The sequence below is a fragment of the Rosa chinensis genome, chromosome 6, assembly GCF_002994745.2.
Source record: "Rosa chinensis cultivar Old Blush chromosome 6, RchiOBHm-V2, whole genome shotgun sequence".
In the NCBI taxonomy this organism is placed as follows: Eukaryota; Viridiplantae; Streptophyta; class Magnoliopsida; order Rosales; family Rosaceae; genus Rosa; species Rosa chinensis.
The window spans coordinates 2,366,064-2,385,199 of record NC_037093.1 but is presented as its reverse complement, the minus strand read 5'-3'; the positions used below and the strand labels follow the sequence as shown (position 1 = coordinate 2,385,199).

Below are 19,136 nucleotides of genomic sequence, written 5' to 3'. Positions count from 1 at the left end.
AATAAGAAACTGAAGAAGAGAAGGGATAGAACTACTAGCATCACACCAGTAGGGTTTCTAGGCATCACACCCAGAGAACTTAGGCATCACACCTAAGGTTAGGTTGCATCACACAAACCTGGAGAGAAGCAAAAGCTTTCAATTTTTATTAACTCAATTCTGCCAATAAAAGACTACAAAGGCCTCTATATATAGGGAGGCTAAGATAACTCTAGAATAACTAGGGATATCCTTGAAGAATCCTAAAGAAATAATCCTAATAATTATAAGAATCCTAATAATAAAAACCTAGATATATTTGAACTACTTTCCAAATCTTGACTTAAAATATTCTGCTTGTATTCTTCATCAATATCTCCACCTTTGCACTTTCTCTTTGTCATCCCCAAACCTTTCTTCATGATTAGCAAAGGCTTTTTTAAAACTCCCTGTTTGCTTTCGTACATCAGAGGGATCAACACCATAGAAAATTGGCAGCACAGTTTTTGTTGCTTTCATGCATTCAAGAATTCTCACAAGTTCATCCAAGCACCATGTTGACGATGCATAATTTTGTGAGAGAACAACGAGAGCAAATCTCGATTCTTCAATTGCAGCAAAAAGTGCTGGAGAAATAGCTTCTCCTTTCTGAAGTTCAGGATCATCCCTGAAAGTAATGATTCCTTGATGTTCAAATGCTGTGTATAAGTGGTCTGTAAAAGCCTTGCGAGTGTCATCACCACTAAAGCTCAGAAAGACATCATATTTCCACTGAGGAGTTGAAGTGGGGTAAGATGCAGAGGTTCTTTGTGTGCCCATTTCCAGTGAAACCTACTTTCCTACTTGTAGAAGAGTACGTGTCCAAGGACTAGCTATAAGAATAACCTGAGAAGCTTTCAACACAATTTCAAGGCTTGGAAGTTACTATCATGGAAAACATGCAATTGTGTTTCCTGGTTTGCCTTCCCTACTGCATAAAACATTGAAAAGATGAATAATTTCCTAGTCAATCCACTATAAATAAATTTGCATTCTAAAAATAGTTGTATAATTAACTAGGGAAGCAGCAAACATTATCTGGTTTGGTTTTAGTGGTTGTTTATGACTCTGCTGTCTCTTGTTCAGGTATCTAAATAAACAGACACAAAACAGTGAAACACTAGCAGCAACTGCAAACAAATATTCTATTCCATAACACATCACCATATATCCTATTTGACGAAAAGTTATGATCAAAATTGATGAGTGGCCAAGTTATGCATGTATGTTCCAAAATTTCATGAGAAATTGTAAATTAAATTCATATCTATTAGAAACTGGTGCCTCTTTTACAATAATAAATCATGAGCAAAGCTGCAGAAATACTCACTAGAGGAAAAAAAAAAAAAAAAAAAAAAAAACCAAGAAAGTTGATGTTGAAACAGAGAACAGAAACATAGCAACATAAAAATGGGATAGAAATGAGTTGGAGCTTAACCTGGGTTTCGTGGGAATTTGAAGCTGGGATCAGATCGACTTAAAAAATAGCAGTTTGAAAATATCAAGAATGAAGAGAAGCAAAGTGGTGAGAGACATGAATCTTGAGAGAGAAATAAAATGATCATCATGTGGTGGGTGAAATCTTTAGCGGGAGGAAACTTATATGAGCAACTCCACCGTTGCCTTTTCAGCCCAGCCGCCACATCATTCCTGCCCAAAAGTCTCCAAAAAAAAGAGAGAGTCAATTTCGGCGGTTGAAAAGAGCCCAGTCAATGTTAGCTGGGTGCCACGCATTTGAGGGTTTTCTTATTTGGGATCAGAGAGGCTTGTATAGGATGATAGCAATGGGAGTAAGCAAGATTTTGGTTCTGTTGATGGTAACGGCCATGGCCATTATCTGCGAGATGGGCGTGAGACTCTTGACTTAAAATCAGCTGTTATGATTCTATACTTTTATATGGGCCATCTTTCTTGTATGGGCCTATTTGGGCCTTATGTTTCAGGAGTCCACTACTTTTAGATATTTTCTTTGCTTAAATAGCCACAAGGACTTGTAACAGGGGCATTGAAGAATATTGAAGTTTTCATTTACTTATTTTCTTTAGTTTCCTTTAGCTTTCTCCGTTTACAATGTCATTTTCCGGTTATGATCCCGGGGATCATAACATCAGCTGATGATTAGGAGTTAGGCAAGTATGATGGACGTACTGGTCTGTTGGCATGTGAACTTGAGGAGTTAGCTATGGAAAATGAGCTTTAGTTTATGAAAATGTCTCTGCATTGGACTCAATTTCTTTTATATTCTTGTAATGTCATTTAAAAAGAATCAGAAGCTCAATTTATTAGCTGGCTATATTATTTGTGAATAACATAATGAAGAGCTAGAGCAAAATTAACTGTTGTAAAGCAATGGAAAGAGAAAAGAAAAAGAAAAAAAAAAGAGTATATGTATACCATTGCTTTGAATTCCACCCAGAGAAACTTGCCACTTCAGTTAATGCAGATCTCCACCTCCACACTTTCTCTTTGTCATCCTTAAACCTTTTTTCATGATTTGCAAAGGCTCTTTTAAAACTCCCTGTTTGCTTTCGTACATCAGAGGGATCAACATCATAGAAAATTGGCAGCACAGTTCCTTTTGCTTCCATGCATTCAAGAATTTTTACAAGGTCATCCAGGCACCATGTTGATGATGCATAATTTTGTGAAAGAACAATGATAGCAAATCTTGATTCTTCAATTGCAGCAAAAAGTTCTGGAGAAATAACCTTCCCTTTCTGAAGTTCAGGATCATCCCTGAAACTCTGAAAGTTATGATTCCTTGATGTTCTGATGCAGCGTATAAGTTGTCTGTAAAAGCCTTGCGAGTGTCATTGCTTCTAAAGCTCAGAAAAACATCATATTTCCACTGAGGAGTTAAAGGGAGGAAAGATGTAGAGATTCTTTGTATGCTCATTTCCAACGAAACCTACCTTTTCTACACTATAGATATGAGTAACCTGAGAAGCTTTCAACACTTGCTATTTCAAGGCTTGGAGATCGAAAACATGCAGTTGTGTTTCCTGGTTTCACTTCCCTACTGCATAAAACCTAGAAAAGATTAATAATTCCCCTACCACATAAATAAATATTCATTGTAACAAGAGTTGTGTAATTGACTATGAAGCAACAAAAAATTGGCTGGTTTGGTTTCTGTGGTCGATTTTTATTCCTTTGATTTCTGTTGTTTGGGTATCTGAATACACAGAGACACAAAACACTAGCTCCTTCAAAACTAGAAAAAATATATATATAATTGGGAAAAAAAATATGATTCGTTGAAAGACGGTCTAACAAATTCTTCTTTTGTCTTATTTTTGGCTGAAAACCCTCAACAGAGAGATAGACAGTTAAACATTAGCAGCAGCAAATGCATGTACTCTTGCATAACACATCTCCATACATCCTATTTGACCAAAAGTTATGATTAAAACTAATGAGTGCCAAGTATACTGTATGTTCCATACTTTCATAAGAAATTCGGCATATAAATCCATGATCAACTAGGAAGTGATGCCTCTTTTAGAATAAATCATGAGCAGAGATGCAGAAATACTAACCAGAGAAAAAGACAACAAAAAAGACAAACAGAGAACAGAAACAGAGCAACATATGTAAAGCAAATTAAAATTGTAAAAACAAACACAAAAATGAGATGGAAATCCGTTGGAGCTTAACCTGGGTTTCGTGGGAATTTGAAGTTGGGATCGGATCGATTTCAAATATAGCAGTTTTTGATCAATCGATGTTCATGTCATTCGTGCAAGTAACAAAAAAGATCAAGAATGAATAAAAGCAAAGCGGTGAGAGACTCGACTCTTTGAGAGAGAATAAAAGCAGAGTATGAGAGAAAAATCGATCTACCAAAGAGTCCAGTCAGTCAACGCATTGTGGGTGCAACAGGAGAGGATGCAACCTTTACACGAGAGTCTAAGGAAAACCTGTTCTTTCAATCTAGAAAAAATTTCTTAACCCTCAGGGGAAAAAAACACAGAGACAAATTTTCTAACTGTCAGGAAAAAAATTTTGACCCTCAAAAAAGAAAAACACAGAGCCAAATTTCCCGACCCTTGAGAAATATTTCCCCACCTTCAGGAAAATGTTTTTAACCTTCAAAAAAAAAAAAACAAGGAGATAGATTTCTTGACCCTCAAAAAAATAAATTTGACCCCAGGAAAACTCGGTATAGTACGTAACTACAAATTTCACCATGGATCTAATTTGTTCTCATTGCGAATTATCATTCCTGTCAAGAATAAAGTTTGACCGTAGCACAAATTTATAGGCGCACTTGCACTACCTCACCTTGCTAAAAAGCCATTAACAATATCAAGAAACAGCTCAATCATTCTCAAATTAATGCAACTAAAGCTCCATTTTATTGAAGTAATATACACAAACCATACAACATTACTACATACAGGTACATTTTCTTCACATCAGAATAGTGGCTAAGGTTCATTTGTATAAGACTATTAAACTACTTAACCAATCGAACACATTAAAGAACAAATTATACACAAGAAGCAAAGCTGATCATCACTAGAAGAAAATCAACGAAGGAATTGGATACGAACCTCTTCTTCAACCACCTCAGACTTGTGATATCGGAGGCGTCACCGCCAGCCATAGAATCGCCGCTGGAGACGTCGAACTCGTCGTCAGAGCTGTCATTGTTGTTTTCGTAAAACCAATTGCAGCGATTTCTGTTGAGTCGGTCAAAGTCATTGTTTTTTGTTAGAGTTTGGTTTTATCTTTCTGTTAATAAATCCTATTTGTTAGGGTCGTGCAAGCTGTTTTGATTTAGTCTTCAACTAGTTTACCACGTTATTAGGCATGTAAGACGTGGGCTGCAAGTTTGTTATTCCCAGTAACTTTGTAAGGCTATATTAGCCAAAATCATGCATTGATTTCAATAAGAGTTATTCACCCAGCAATCAGAGTTTGTCTGTCTTAGGGTTTAAGTCTTCAACATTCTGGTATCAGAGCTCCCTCACCGGGGCCTGATTAAGAGTTCGAGCAGAAAGAGAGAGAGAGAGAAAATAGGAGAGGTTGAGTGAGATAGAAGTATGGCAGCAGAAGGCAATAGTAACTTCGTGCAGCCAGCAATCCCTAGATTCGACGGGCACTACGATCATTGGTCGATGCTAATGGAAAATTTCCTTCGATCGAAGGAGTATTGGGGCCTGATAGAGAATGATTTGGGTTCAGCACCAAGCAGTTCGGAGGGGACTGAGGCACAATGCAAGCAGTATGAGGATAAAAAACTGAAGGACCTGAAGGTCAAAAATTATTTGTTCCAGGCCATTGATCGTACCATTATGGAGACCATCCTCGTCAAAGACACAGCAAAACAAATTTGGGATTCGATGCGACAGAAGTATCAAGGGTCGACTAGGGTAAAGAGAGCTCAGTTACAAGCCCTAAGGAGAGAATTTGAGGTCCTGCAGATGAAGGAAGGAGAAGGAGTTGATGAGTATTTTGCACGCACCCTCGCTATCGCTAACAAGATGAAGATCCACGGTGAGACCATGACTCAAGTTGTCATTATCGAAAAGATTCTGAGGTCTATGGTTTCTAGATTCGATTATGTTGTGTGTTCCGTGGAAGAGTCGAATGATTTGGACAAGCTCACAATTGACGAGCTGCAGAGCAGTCTGTTAGTGCATGAACAAAGGATGAAGGGGCATGGAAGTGAGGAACAGGCTCTGAAAGTTTCTTATGAGGACAGAGACACAGGTAGAGGAAGAGGACGTGGAACATTCAAAGGAAGGGGTCGAGGCAGAGGAAGACAACCCTCGAACAAGGCTATAGTGGAATGCTACCGGTGTCACAAACTAGGGCACTTTCAATATGAGTGCCCTAGCTGGGAAAGGAATGCAAATTACGCCGAGCTGGATGAAGAGAGTGAGATGCTGCTTATGTCACATGTTGAGCTTCATAACTCAAGAAGGGAAGATGTCTGGTTCCTCGACTCGAGTTGTACAAATCATATGTGTGGGAACAAGAAATGGTTCACACACATTGATGAGAGCTTCAAGCAGACTGTAAAGCTCGGAAACAACATGAGAATGGCGGTCACGGGAAAAGGAAGCATAAGGTTAGAAGTGAGTGGGATCACACAAGTAGTTACTGAGGTCTTCTACATACCGGAGCTGAAGAACAACCTACTTAGCATCGGACAGCTTCAAGAGAAAGGCCTTACAATCTTGATTCAGGGAGGAATGTGCAAGCTGTATCATCCAAGGAGAGGCCTCATTATGCAGACTGAAATGACTGCAAACCGGATGTTTGTGCTATTAGCTACTGTGCCACCTAAAGAGTCCAACGTGCTACCCAAAGAGTCCACTTGTTTCCAAACAGCTTCAGAAGATGTGACACACCTGTGGCACTGTCGGTTTGGTCACTTGAATCTTAAGAGTTTGAGAACTCTTCAGAACAAGAAGTTGGTAAAAGGGATGCCTGCTCTCAAGACCTCAAGTAGAGTATGCACGGATTGCATAGTGGGGAAGCAACACCGAGAGTCTATACCGAAGAAGAGTACATGGAGGGCTTCTCAAAGGTTGTAGCTGGTCCACTCTGACATTTGTGGGCCAATCACACCAATTTCAAACAGTAAAAAGAGGTACCTGATTAGTTTTATCGATGACTTTAGCAGGAAAATTTGGATTTACTTCTTATGTGAAAAATCAGAAGCATTTGGTGTGTTTAAGATTTTCAAGCATCTAGTTGAGAAAGAAACAGGAGATGTTATAAAATGCTTGCGTACAGATAGGGGTGGTGAATTTACATCCTTTGAATTCAATCATTTCTGTAAAGTTAATGGCATTAGGAGGCAGTTGACAGCAGCATATACCCCACAGCAAAACGAGGTCGCTGAACGGAAGAATCGAACCATAATGAATACGGTTCGAAGCATGCTATCTGAAAAGAAGGTACCTAAAGTGTTTTGGCCGGAAGCTGTGAATTGGAGTGTTCATGTGTTGAACCGAAGTCCTACCTTGGCTGTAAGAGATGCAACCCCAGAAGAAGCATGGAGCGGTGTTAAACCTGCAGTGCATTATTTTCGTGTGTTTGGATGTGTGGCACATGTACATATTCCAGACAACAAAAGGGTAAAACTAGATGATAAAAGCTTTCGGTGTGTGCTGTTGGGGATGAGCGAAGAGTCCAAGGCCTATAGGCTTTATGATCCTGTGTCTAAGCGAATAGTTGTGAGTAGAGACGTAGTGTTTGAAGAAAGTGAGTGCTGGGATTGGGGAAGAAGTGAAACAGAAGTGAAATCAGATGTGTTGGATTGGGGAGAAGATGATGAAAAACACGATGATGAAGTAGGAAGTGACAGTGAGCAAGAAGAAGAAAATGGTGAAGTTGTTTCGGCTAGAGAAGTTCAAGAAGAGGGAAATGGTAATAATGAAGCTGCTGAAGGTGAACCTGTGGATCAAAACTTACCAAGCTCGGAAGAAGGAAGGGTGATGAGACCTCTTTGTATGATAAGATCTCCAGTGTGGATGAAGGACTATGTGAGTGGTGAAGGGTTATCAGAAGAAGAAGAAGATGTCAACAACTTGGTCATGTTTGCTCAACATGAACACATATCCAGAAGTACTTTTCCGATCATCTAAATCTCCTGCATAGTCGCTATCGGTGTAACCAAGAACCTGTGGATCAAAACTTACCAAGCTCGGAAGAAGGAAGGGTGATGAGACCTCTTTGTATGATAAATTCTCCAGTGTGGATGAAGGACTATGTGAGTGGTGAAGGGTTATCAGAAGAAGAAGAAGATGTCAACAACTTGGTCATGTTTGCTGCTGCTGACCCGGTTACATTCCAAGAAGCAATTAAAAGTACAAAGTGGAAGGAAGCCATGGACTTGGAGATCAGTGCTATTGAAAGAAATGCAACTTGGGAGCTGACCAAGTTGCCGGCAGGAGCTAAAAGGATTGGAGTTAAATGGGTGTTTAAAACTAAGTTGAATGAGCATGGAGCAGTTGATAAATATAAAGCACGTCTCGTGGCTAAGGGGTATTCACAAGAACAAGGAATTGATTACAATGAAGTATATGCTCCAGTTGCGAGGTGGGACACCATCAGAATGGTGATTGCTTTAGCAGCACACAAAGGGTGGAATATCTTTCAACTAGATGTGAAGAGTGCCTTTCTTCACGGTGAGCTAACAGAAGATGTGTTTGTGGACCAACCTCAGGGCTATGAAAGGAGGGGAGAAGAACATAAAGTCTACAAATTAAAGAAGGCACTTTACGGCCTTAAACAGGCACCGAGGGCCTGGTACAGCCGGATCGAGTCCTGCTTCATGAAGGAAGGCTTTGAAAGATGCAGTTTTGAGCACACCCTATTTATCAAGTCCGGTGAAGGAGGTAAACTTCTTATTGTTAGCTTATATGTTGACGATCTTATTTATACCGGTAATGATGTGAAGATGTTTGAGGAGTTTAAGCAATCTATGATGCATGAGTTTGAGATGACCGACTTAGGGAGGATGAGGTTCTTTCTTGGGGTTGAAGTTTTGCAGAGTGAGGAGGGTATATATGTTAGCCAAAAAAAATATGCTCGAGACATCTTAGAGAGGTTTGGAATGGCAAGTAGCAATCCTGTTAAAAATCCCATAGTACCGGGTTTTAAATTGGTTAAAGATGAGAAGGGGACCAAGGTTGATGCCACTGCCTTCAAGCAGATAGTTGGGACCTTGATGTATTTAACGGCAACTAGGCCGGATTTGACGTATGTTGTTGGACTAATCAGCAGGTATATGGGAAATCCCACTGTAGGATGCATCTTGCAGCTGCAAAAAGAGTACTTCGATACGTAAAAAGGCAATGTGGATTTGGGAATTTTTTATCGAAGAGGTGGTGATGGAAACTTGCTTGGTTACACCGATAGCGACTATGCAGGAGATTTAGACTTGCTTGGTTACACCGATAGCGACTATGCAGGAGATTTAGATGATCGGAAAAGTACTTCTGGATATGTGTTCATGTTTGGAAGTGGGCCAGTGGCTTGGTCATCGAAGAAACAGCCTATTGTAACTTTGTCCACTACTGAAGCAGAGTTTGTAGCTGCTGCTTCGTGTGCCTGTCAGTGTGTTTGGATGAGGAGGGTTCTGGATAAACTCAATCAAGCTCAGAATGGAAGTACTAAAGTGTTTTGTGACAACATCTCCACCATCAAGCTCTCAAAGAATCCGGTGCTGCACGGAAGAAGCAAACACATTGATGTAAGATTTCATTTCCTCCGTAATCTTACTAGAGATGGTATTGTGGATCTTGTTCATTGCACTTCAGAAAATCAAGTTGCCGATATCATGACGAAGCCTTTAAAGCTCGATATGTTCTTGAAGCTCAGAAAGCAGCTTGGTGTGTGTGAGGTACCTAAGTAAACTGTTTGCAAACTGCATAACAGTTTAAGGGAGGAAATTGTTGAGTCGGTCAAAGTCATTGTTTTCTGTTAGAGTTTGGTTTTATCTTAAGGTTAATAAATCCTATTTGTTAGGGTCGTGCAAACTGTTTTGATTTAGTCTTCAACTAGTTTACCACGTTATTAGGCATGTAAGACGTGGGCTGCAAGTTTGTTATTCCCAGTAACTTTGTAAGGCTATATTAGCCAAAATCATGCATTGATTTCAATAAGAGTTATTCACCCAGCAATCAGAGTTTGTCTGTCTTAGGGTTTAAGTCTTCAACAATTTCTGCCACATTTCGTAGGCTGACTGTTGCTGCTTCTCCTTGGTTTCATCAATGCAATTACGAACCATCTTTGGCTCGAATTCTGCCGCGGCGTTCGCTCCTCCGCCATACTTGTTGAAATCGACGCCGGAAACTGTCAGTCAAATAGCCTCCGAGGCCAGGATTTCAAGATTGGTTTGGTTGCGGAATCGATCCAGACCGGTTCTCTCAGCTTCTCGAAATCCATATCCATCGGTTGGATCTTCATCGGAAAAGGCATGGAAACTCTGGGAAGATGAAGATGAGAGATGATGGAGATGAGAATTTCTTAAGGGAAACTGATACTGTTGGGTATTTTGTCTTTTTACTTTCCAAGAAGAAAAATGTTCTTATCCAAACAACCACTTCTAGTCTTAAACTAGGAGTACATGAGTAATTATTTTATGGTTCACTTGAATTTGGTGAGAATTATGAAGGGGTTTGAAAAAAAATATTAAATTAAGATGACCAATCATAAATAAGTATAACTCTTATGGATTAATAACATCAGCTCAGACTACGACGCGTATCATGATCCGGAATCATATAATAATTTTTCAGTGTAGGGTAGTTTTCAGTGCATTTGGTCTATCCTATTTAATTACTACATTACCATAAATTCCAAGGCACAGGCCAAAGTTCTTGTGTCTTCCACATTTATTCTATTCTTAAATATAGGTCTACAGCATCCTCACTTCCTCTGCTTGCTTAAATGGCTTTGGATTAGGACGTTTTGCGTAGTCTGAACTCCATATTGACCAATAACCATACTGGTGACAAACTCCACACCCTTCATGACGGCACGTCCTTTCTAGCCGTGAGATACATGGACACCCAACCTAGGACATCTCTTACAAAATAACTCATAGCAATTGCCAAGAGTTGCGTCCTTTTGGTTTGGGATACAATCAGGTACGGGCAATCAAACTTCCAGTGTGCATTATCCTCCAAACAAACCTCACAGGGCTTAAATACTTGTCTTCTGATGATGATGAAGAGTCATTGTCTTTTTCTTGATCAGCTTCACTCATCCAGTGTATGTCTGAGGGCCACAATCTCCGGAGAGGAGTCGAGTCTAGTTCAACGAATTCAGTGGTACCTGTTTGTATTTCCATCGACATGGAAAAGTGACGAGTATTTTTGGTTTCGGTATGGGCAAGCTTTAGTTAACATAATGAATAGACTATAAAGCATAAACCGGCCAGGAGAATGAAGCTTAAACAAACTAGGAATAGGAAACCTAATCAAACTAGGATTGATAAGAAACTCATAATATATCATTATTATATCTCTTTTTTCTTTAATAATATGAGTGGTAAGGAGGATTTTTACCTCTCTTATCCCTCTTTTTGAGAGAAAAAAATAAATAAATAAATATTTTAATACAATCCTAAGTCTAAAAATGCAGAAATACAAAGAACTAGAAAGGGAAAGGAGAAAACAATTGATATTCTTTCGATAACTTCTCAAAATGGTCCAAAAACAGTACATATAGGGAGCAACATAGATAAGAAGAAGGATTAGGACACCTGTCCCATTTCCTAAAGGTGTTATCAGCATGATTGATAACAATGAGTCAATGACAGCTCATGCGTATAAGGAAGACTCAACTATGACATATTAACTGATAAATGAGTGAACATAGTTGGGGTCCCAACATATTTGATGGTACACACATATAGAGAAGCTGCAGATGATATCTATCAATGATCCCAACAACAAGACAACAACTAATTACGGAGTCGGAGACGCACAACCCATGCATCGTCAAGGTTCCATGGCATTCTCCTCCGGCGTGCGTTAAGTCAACTAAAAGATGACACCATATATGAAGGATGTTTCTGATCATGCTAGCTGTTGCCATTTCTTCAGGGATCATTTGGATTTGGTGGTGGGTGCTTTTTTTTCTTAATTTAGGCATTCCTAGCTAGTTTATGGGGTTGACATCTTATTTGGCTTCATGAATGGAAACATGTCTTCTTGAGGTGGATTCCATGCTCTACCCTCTAGTTCTCAGCTTTCTTCACCCTCCAAGTTTGGTTCCTTGGTATTTGGGAGTGACAATCCAAAAAAAGTCTGATAAACTACTCTCTATCTATGCTATTTTTTTGTGTTATAGCTTTGTACAAGTTTGATTAAATGTTAAATGTAGCTCGTTCCTATTGCAGAACAACAACTATAGTAATACAAATTGGTTAATCATCTATAAAAAATATGGGTACTAAATGACTCTGTCCAAATATTCTTGTGTCATTTCTTCAATGAACGGTGGTGATCTATAATATGCTGGCACCGTTGCTGGAAAGAACATCTGTCTAACTCCTTCGATCTCCCTTTGTAATGGGGAATATGATGCCTGATGCACTCTGAAAAATAAAAACCAGAAACATCTGTCTAACTCCTTCTCCCTCTATAGACAATTAGGTGTACACGGCAACTTGTAATTGATGAGCATGTTGATGACAAAGTAGTGTGGATAGTTGGTTAACATACCAAGATCAATCTAAACCCAAGCCACATGCATTGAGGTGAAGGAAATGGAAGCATTAAGCGCCCAACACCATAGATAGCAACAGCAAAGAAATGGAGGAACAAGTGCAGCGGACGAGGGTTAAGACCAGAGAGCAGATCGAGATACTGGTCCATATGAACAGATTCCTCCAAGGCTCAAATAGCCAAAACATGATTCACGCATTTCCTGTCTTGCTGGATCAGGTGATGCACAAAACACCTTGTACAAAGCACCTGCCAATGTGTTTATAGTAGATGACACAGGCTGCAATGAAAATGGAGCACAACATCAGCAATGATCAAACAACACAACAACACTGACTATATTCCTCCAATGATCATACAATGAAATCATATATTTTACTTGCTCAGTAAACAGATTTCCAATCAAATTCTAAAAGAGATGAAAAGAATCTGACCTTGGCAAGAGTACGTGTAAGCAAGATCTGCACCAGCAACTACAGCACCGACAATAACGACCTCGGTACTTTTCTCCTCCTCCATTTCCGGCAGAAACGCACCCTCTGCAAACGCATTACTCTTCACTCCTCCACTTAAAGCCTTGACCTTTTTGTTTCCACCAAAACTCTCATTGTTTGTACATAAAAAGTTGTACATGTAGCGAGACATTTTCAGCAAGTTAGAATTTGTCCGATCAATTAGTATTCATTTTGATAAATTCATACTCAAAACTCTCATTGTTTGTACATAAAAAGTTGTACATGTAGCGAGACATTGTCAGCCAGTTAGACGGTTCCAGTACCATTGTAACTCCTCTAATGAAATGGCCAATCAAGTTTTATTAAATGTTTTGTTATAAAGAAATTGCTTAAATATATTTAATGAAAATAAGGAGTACAAGGTCACAAAATAAATTTACTCTCACAATAAATTTTTTAGGACGTGATTAAATTATCAACTCATTCTACAATGAATGAAACAATGCGACATCAGTTTATAAATGAATATAATGATGTAGTATAACCAACCCCAATCAAAATTCGTTAGTTCGATTTGTTTACCATTTTTAGTGCTTCATTGTTGACTTTGTTTCGAGTTCGTCTTCTGTCAAGGGGGTCAATATCTTCTATGATGTGAACCAAGTTCTAGTAATTCAATAACTATCATTTAACCGTTGTAAAAAAGTGAAAGGAGTGACCAAAATTAGAAGTAGTGAAAAAGAAGAAGGAGAAGAAGTGCAAATCAATTACAATGTAACTTCGTTCGGAAGTCACTATATCAGGACTATCAACTACCACTGCTGCCGTCGGAGGTAGAGGTGGCAAACGGGCTGGCCCGGCCCGGCCGGGCCCATTTTAAGCGGGTCTAGTCGTGCTTCGTGCCGTGCTTGGGTCGGCCCATTTATTATCATGCCGGACTCGTGCCGGCCCATTTACTTAAACATTAAGCCCGGCCCGGCCCATGGCCCGAGCCCATATCGTGCCAGGCCGTGCTCGTGCCGGGTCAATAACGGGCCGTGCTTGTGCCTACCCACTATAAAGCACGATTTTAAAATCTTAATTTGAACAAATAGAAATTAATTTTATTTAATTATTTAGAAAATTAAAATAAATTAAGTTCTACAACGTTTTTCTTAATCTTAGCTTTTTAAGATTAGATTTCTAATAATTTTTTATATTTCACTATAAGAAAGAAAGAAAAAAAAAACTCAAAATATATTGTTTTTAGTATATTATTGTGAGATTAATCTTTATTAATATAATGAAGATTTAGTATCTATTATTCTTTCCTTCATTCTACAGTTGTATTATTATGTGATTAGTCTTTATTAATAAATATTAGAAAAAATACTTATGTCAAAACAAGGATATAATGTTTTGTTTCATTATTTTGACAATATAAAAGAAAGTATTGGTGGAATTGTCATGAGATTTTAAATAAAAATGTCTCATATTCAAATTTCATCATTATAGTTTTTTAATATTTTTTTTTTTAAATGAAATTTTGTGTTTGTAACGGGCCGGCCCACAATATGTCGTGCTCGGGCAGGGCCGGGCCAATGGGCCAATATTCTTAGGCCCAGCCCAACCTGTTATTCTAACGTGCTCGGGTCGTGCCGGGCCACTAACGGGCTTGGGCCATGCCGGGCCGCTTTTAAGCGTGCCGGGCCCGTGCCGTGCTCGTGCTTTGTGGCCCGTTTGCCACCTCTAGTCGGAGGTGACCTTGCTAAGGTGAATGGTTTGTTTGCATGAGACCAGTGAGTCAATCTCTAGAATCAACAACAAAATTTGGTCTCATGCATTTCAAAGAAAAATTCTTAAAGGCACATTAGTATATACCTATTCAAGACCAAGTAGAGATTCTCAAATGTGAGAATTACTACGGAAAGTATATACATGTGGAAATGGAATTTTATTCAAAGTGGTTTAAGTATTGAAATTTTCTTCGTCTTATGAAAATTGAAGTATGTACAGTCTTACACTGTAATTAGGGAGAGTTTGGATCAAGGAAAATCACTACAACTGCATAATGTCACCATCGATAGTGAATGTCTTGAAGCAGTACAAGAGATTTCTTGCAACAATCAGGTACCTCAGTGAATTTGGAGCTGTTCTTGATGATATTCATGTGCTTATGTCAGAAATTTGAGGTGTTCAAATCCAACATGCACCAAAGACAAGTAACATAGTAACACACCTGCTAGCTGCTATAGTTTTTGAAGCAAATCAACGTGAGGCTTAGTTTCAGCAACCTCCAGAATGTATACTTGATGTATTACAATATGATTGTAACAATGCCACTTAACTATCAATGAAAGTTCAGTACCTCTTTATTCAAAAAATGTATATAGTTTTTACTTTTTAGTTTTTATTCTAGTTCTAGGCTAAAGTTAATTTTTGGATCATCAATAATCTTCTCTTTCAAAATATGGATGTTAATTTCCTAGCACAAGGTTCTCGGATATCATCGCGGGAAAAAAGGGGGATTGTCTATTGGTGCCACGCTGCTCGCTACTGTAGATCACGTGTATTGGCACGTGATGCATCTATAACTCACAAAAACCCGTAGTCGCCGGTTTCCTCACGCGAGAACATATTTGTTTTGTTTTCACTAGTTGATTGTTGATACTTGACATCCCCATCAACATCACGATTTCCAATTCGAAATTGAAGCCTCAATCAAGCAACGGAGCAATTGATAAGTCTGGTATTGCCGATTTTCGAATCTGGTGATCTCATTCTCAAATTTTTAGACAGAACCCGAACCCGAACCCGACTGACCGCGTTGTCCTTATCGTTTTCTTGTTTCTTCTTTCACCGCGTCCTCGCTCTCTCTCACTGGCAAGGAGCCATGGACAATTCTGTATTGGATTCTAATGCCTTGAAACCTTAATCAAGGCAAAAATTGTTATCAAGGACAACTCTGTATGCCTGTAGACTACCTAAACCACGTGCACAATTAAAAGTAAGATGGATCATTCCTCTTCAATATTTCATTATTAACCCCTGGGTCTCCTCCAATATCATTTGCTAGAGCCATTTGGAATTGATATCTGCTGGAAATTGATGTCTGTTTTGGGTTAGCCCAGGGTAAGGCTTGTTTTTTGCTTTGTCAGTAACTGTACAATGATTCCAAAAGTGCCCTCTGCAATTTTGTTAAAATTGATATGTCTAGTGTACATGCTGCAATTTATATTTGTTCTTGTTAATTGAGGAGTTGGCATGAGTATCTGTTGCAATTGATATCTCAGGTTCTCTGAATATCATCACCATCTAGGCCAGGTTTCTACAGCTAATAGGGAATGAGAAACACTTCGCATGATTTAATTGTTTGGGAATCTACTTTGCTGCATAATGAGGTGTGTCTTTCTTTATATTGCATCTTCTTTTTTTCGCAGTGTATTATTATTTTCCTAGTTTGAGATTTTCAAATGTGAGAAATTTAATCATCCTAAAAGTAGTTTGCTTCAGTCTTTTCTCTTTCAACATGAGATTGAAAAATCGATTACCAGTGAAATTGCTAAATTTTTATGAGTGATTCATTTCAGGGTTTTTGGTTTATTATGATTCATCTTGTTTATTTTATTTTTCAATCCAGTTCACACTTAAATTTTTTTTCTCTGGTGTTCTAACTTTATATTATTGCCCTAAAAAGTTTTGCAGTTGTACTTCTGAATAAAATTTATCACTGTGGAAAATGAATGTGGTTCCGCAGTTTTCTGCAGAAGTAAAATTAAACAAAGGCACCCATATTTGGGCTTATGTGTTAGTTTTGGACTCCAGCATCTTCAAAATGGAATTTATTACTTGAAGCACATACACCTTTTTAATCTAATTGCTTAATGTAACTATATCAAATTAATTGCAGTTGCTTCCTCTTATTCAAATAATTTAGACACATCCAAGTTGGAATTTTATATGCATCTTCCCACTCTGGATCTGTTTTTATCTCCTTTCGTCTTCTTTTTTGAATTTTTTGTCTTTAACACATACATATGAATATTTTGGTAGGTTGTAGCTGAGGGACGCGATCTTATTACAAAAGAAACTGCGGACAGGATGTCTTTTCTGCTGATTAATTTGTCAGAACCAAAGAAACGGTGAACTCAAGTACCATTTGAAATTGCTAGTAATAGCTGGTTAGCCATACGGCAGTGATATTGTCCTCTTGGTTAATGAAACTAGCTACTATTTTGTGTCGACTATTTTGATCTTCTTTTAAATTTTTATCAATGCTTTTGACATAATTATCAATTTAGGCATAGACGAAGACTTATGATGGGCTCAAGGAATGCAAGTACAGCCTCTAGTCTGTCACGAAGCTGATTTCTCTTTCTTTTATTTCTTTTTCTTTTTTTTTTCATTAGATAAGACCAAAATGGTTTCTAATTTTCTGTTTTGGTGTTATAATACACTGTTTAGCAAAGTCATCTTTGGTGCAAAAAATGATCTTTATATGATGTAAAAATAGATTGATATGTGATTGTTATCAGTGTATCATGTGTTTATGTTCCAAGTAGTATATCAGTTGCAATTTTTAATACCAAGGTCTCAAGGTGTGGTGTATGCTATCTTAGGTTTGTAATACTTTATAAACAGATGGTGATCTTTATCTGTTAAGTAATTGACTAAATGTTGATGCTAGTTAACGATAGTTTGATGATAGTTGACTAAATGTTAACAATGAGTGACAGAATTTGACGATAATTGATGAAAGGTTACGATAGTTGAAGAGTGAATTGACCTCTTGAATTATAGTTAATAATAGTTTACGATAGTTGACGATTGGCTCGGTCAAACGATTAAGGCTTAATAATGTTATTTTTGTTCACTACATGCTTCAAAGACAAAGGCTTCGTGGGATCGAACATTTGAGAAACCTTCCTTCAGATATTCCAAGTACATTATTTTAAGCTTTGGGTCCGAAATTCGGTAGAATCTGTCATCGTTATGATGTTGATCGGCTTAGTCAAACGATTAAGGCTTAATAACCATTTTTTTTGTTCACTACATGCTTCAAAGAGCATGGGCGTTGTGGGATCGTACACTTGAGAAACCTTCTATCAAATATTCCAATTACATTATTTTGGGCTTCGGGTCCAAAATTCGGTAAAATCCTTCATCGTTATGATGTTGATCGGCTCGGTCAAACGATGAATGCTAAATAGTCCTATTTTTGTTCACTACATGCTTCAAAGCGTAAGGGTGTCGTCGGATCATACACTTGAGAAACATTCCATTAGATGTCAATTACATTATTTTATGCTTCGGGTACAAATTTCGTAAAAACCTATCATTGTTATGATGTCGATCGACTTGGTCAAACGATTAAGGCTTAATAACCCTTTTTTTTTTTCACTACATGCTTCAAGGAGCAAGGGCGTCGTCGGATCGTATACTTGAGAAACCTTCCGTCAGATGTGCCAATTACATTATTTTATGCTTCGGGTCCAAAATTCAGTAAAATCCGTCATCGTTATGATGTTAATCGGCTAAGTCAAACAATTAAGGCTTATTAACCTTATTTTTTTTCACTACAAGCTTCAAAGGGCAAGGGCGTCATCGGAGCTACACTTGAGAAAACCTTCCATTAGATGTGTCAAGTACATTATTCTAGGCTTCAAGTCCAAAATTCAGAAAAATATGTCATCGTTATGATGTCCATCGGCTTGGTCAAACGATTAAGGCTTAATAACCCTATTTTTGTTCACTACAAGCTTCAAAGGGCAAGGGCGTCATTGGAGCTTACGATTGAGAAATCTTTCGTTAGATGTGTTAAGTATATTATTTTAGGCTTTGGGTCCAAAATTCAGAAAATTCCGTTATCGTTATGACATGGATAGGCTCGGTCAAACGATTAAGGCTTAATAACCCTATTTTTTTTTCTCTACAAGCTTCGAAGGGCAAGGGCGTCGTCAGATCTTACACTTGAGAAACATTCCGTCAGATGTGCTAAGTACACTATTTTAGGCTTCGACTCCAAAATTCAGAAAATTCTGTCATCATTATGATCTCGATCGGCTCGGTCAAACGATTAAGGCTTAATAACCTTATTTTTGTTCACTACAAGTTTCAAATGGAAAGGGCGTCCTCATAATGTACACTTGAGAAACCTTCTGTTAGATGTGCCAAATACAATATATTAGGTTTCATCTCCGAAATTCTAAAAAACCGTCATTGTTATGATGTCGATCGGCTCAGTCAAACGCTAAAGGCTTAATAACCCTTTTTTTTTTTTTCACTACAAGCTTAAAAGGGCAAGGGCGTTGTCGGATCGTACACTTGAGAAACCTTCTGTCAGATAAGCCAAGTACATTATTTTAGGCTTCGGGTCCAAAATTCAGAAAATTCCGTCATCATTATGATGTCGATCGTTCGGTCAAACGATGAAGGCTTAATAACCCTATTTTTATTCACTACATGCTTCAAAGAGTAAGGGTGTCGT

At 38.3% G+C, this 19,136-nt stretch overlaps 1 long non-coding RNA gene and 1 pseudogene across 1 annotated transcript; one reads left to right on the top strand and one right to left on the bottom strand.

The window, feature by feature from the left end:
* Positions 1–125: 125 nt before the first annotated feature.
* LOC112174849 lies at positions 126–3,919 on the bottom strand (annotated as a pseudogene).
* An 11,399-nt stretch (positions 3,920–15,318) lies between these two features.
* Positions 15,319–17,011, top strand: LOC121050202. The gene is made up of 3 exons (XR_005802341.1): positions 15,319–15,781; positions 15,943–16,050; positions 16,703–17,011. It is a non-coding gene; the product is annotated as an uncharacterized LOC121050202 (long non-coding RNA).
* Positions 17,012–19,136: the final 2,125 nt, after the last annotated feature.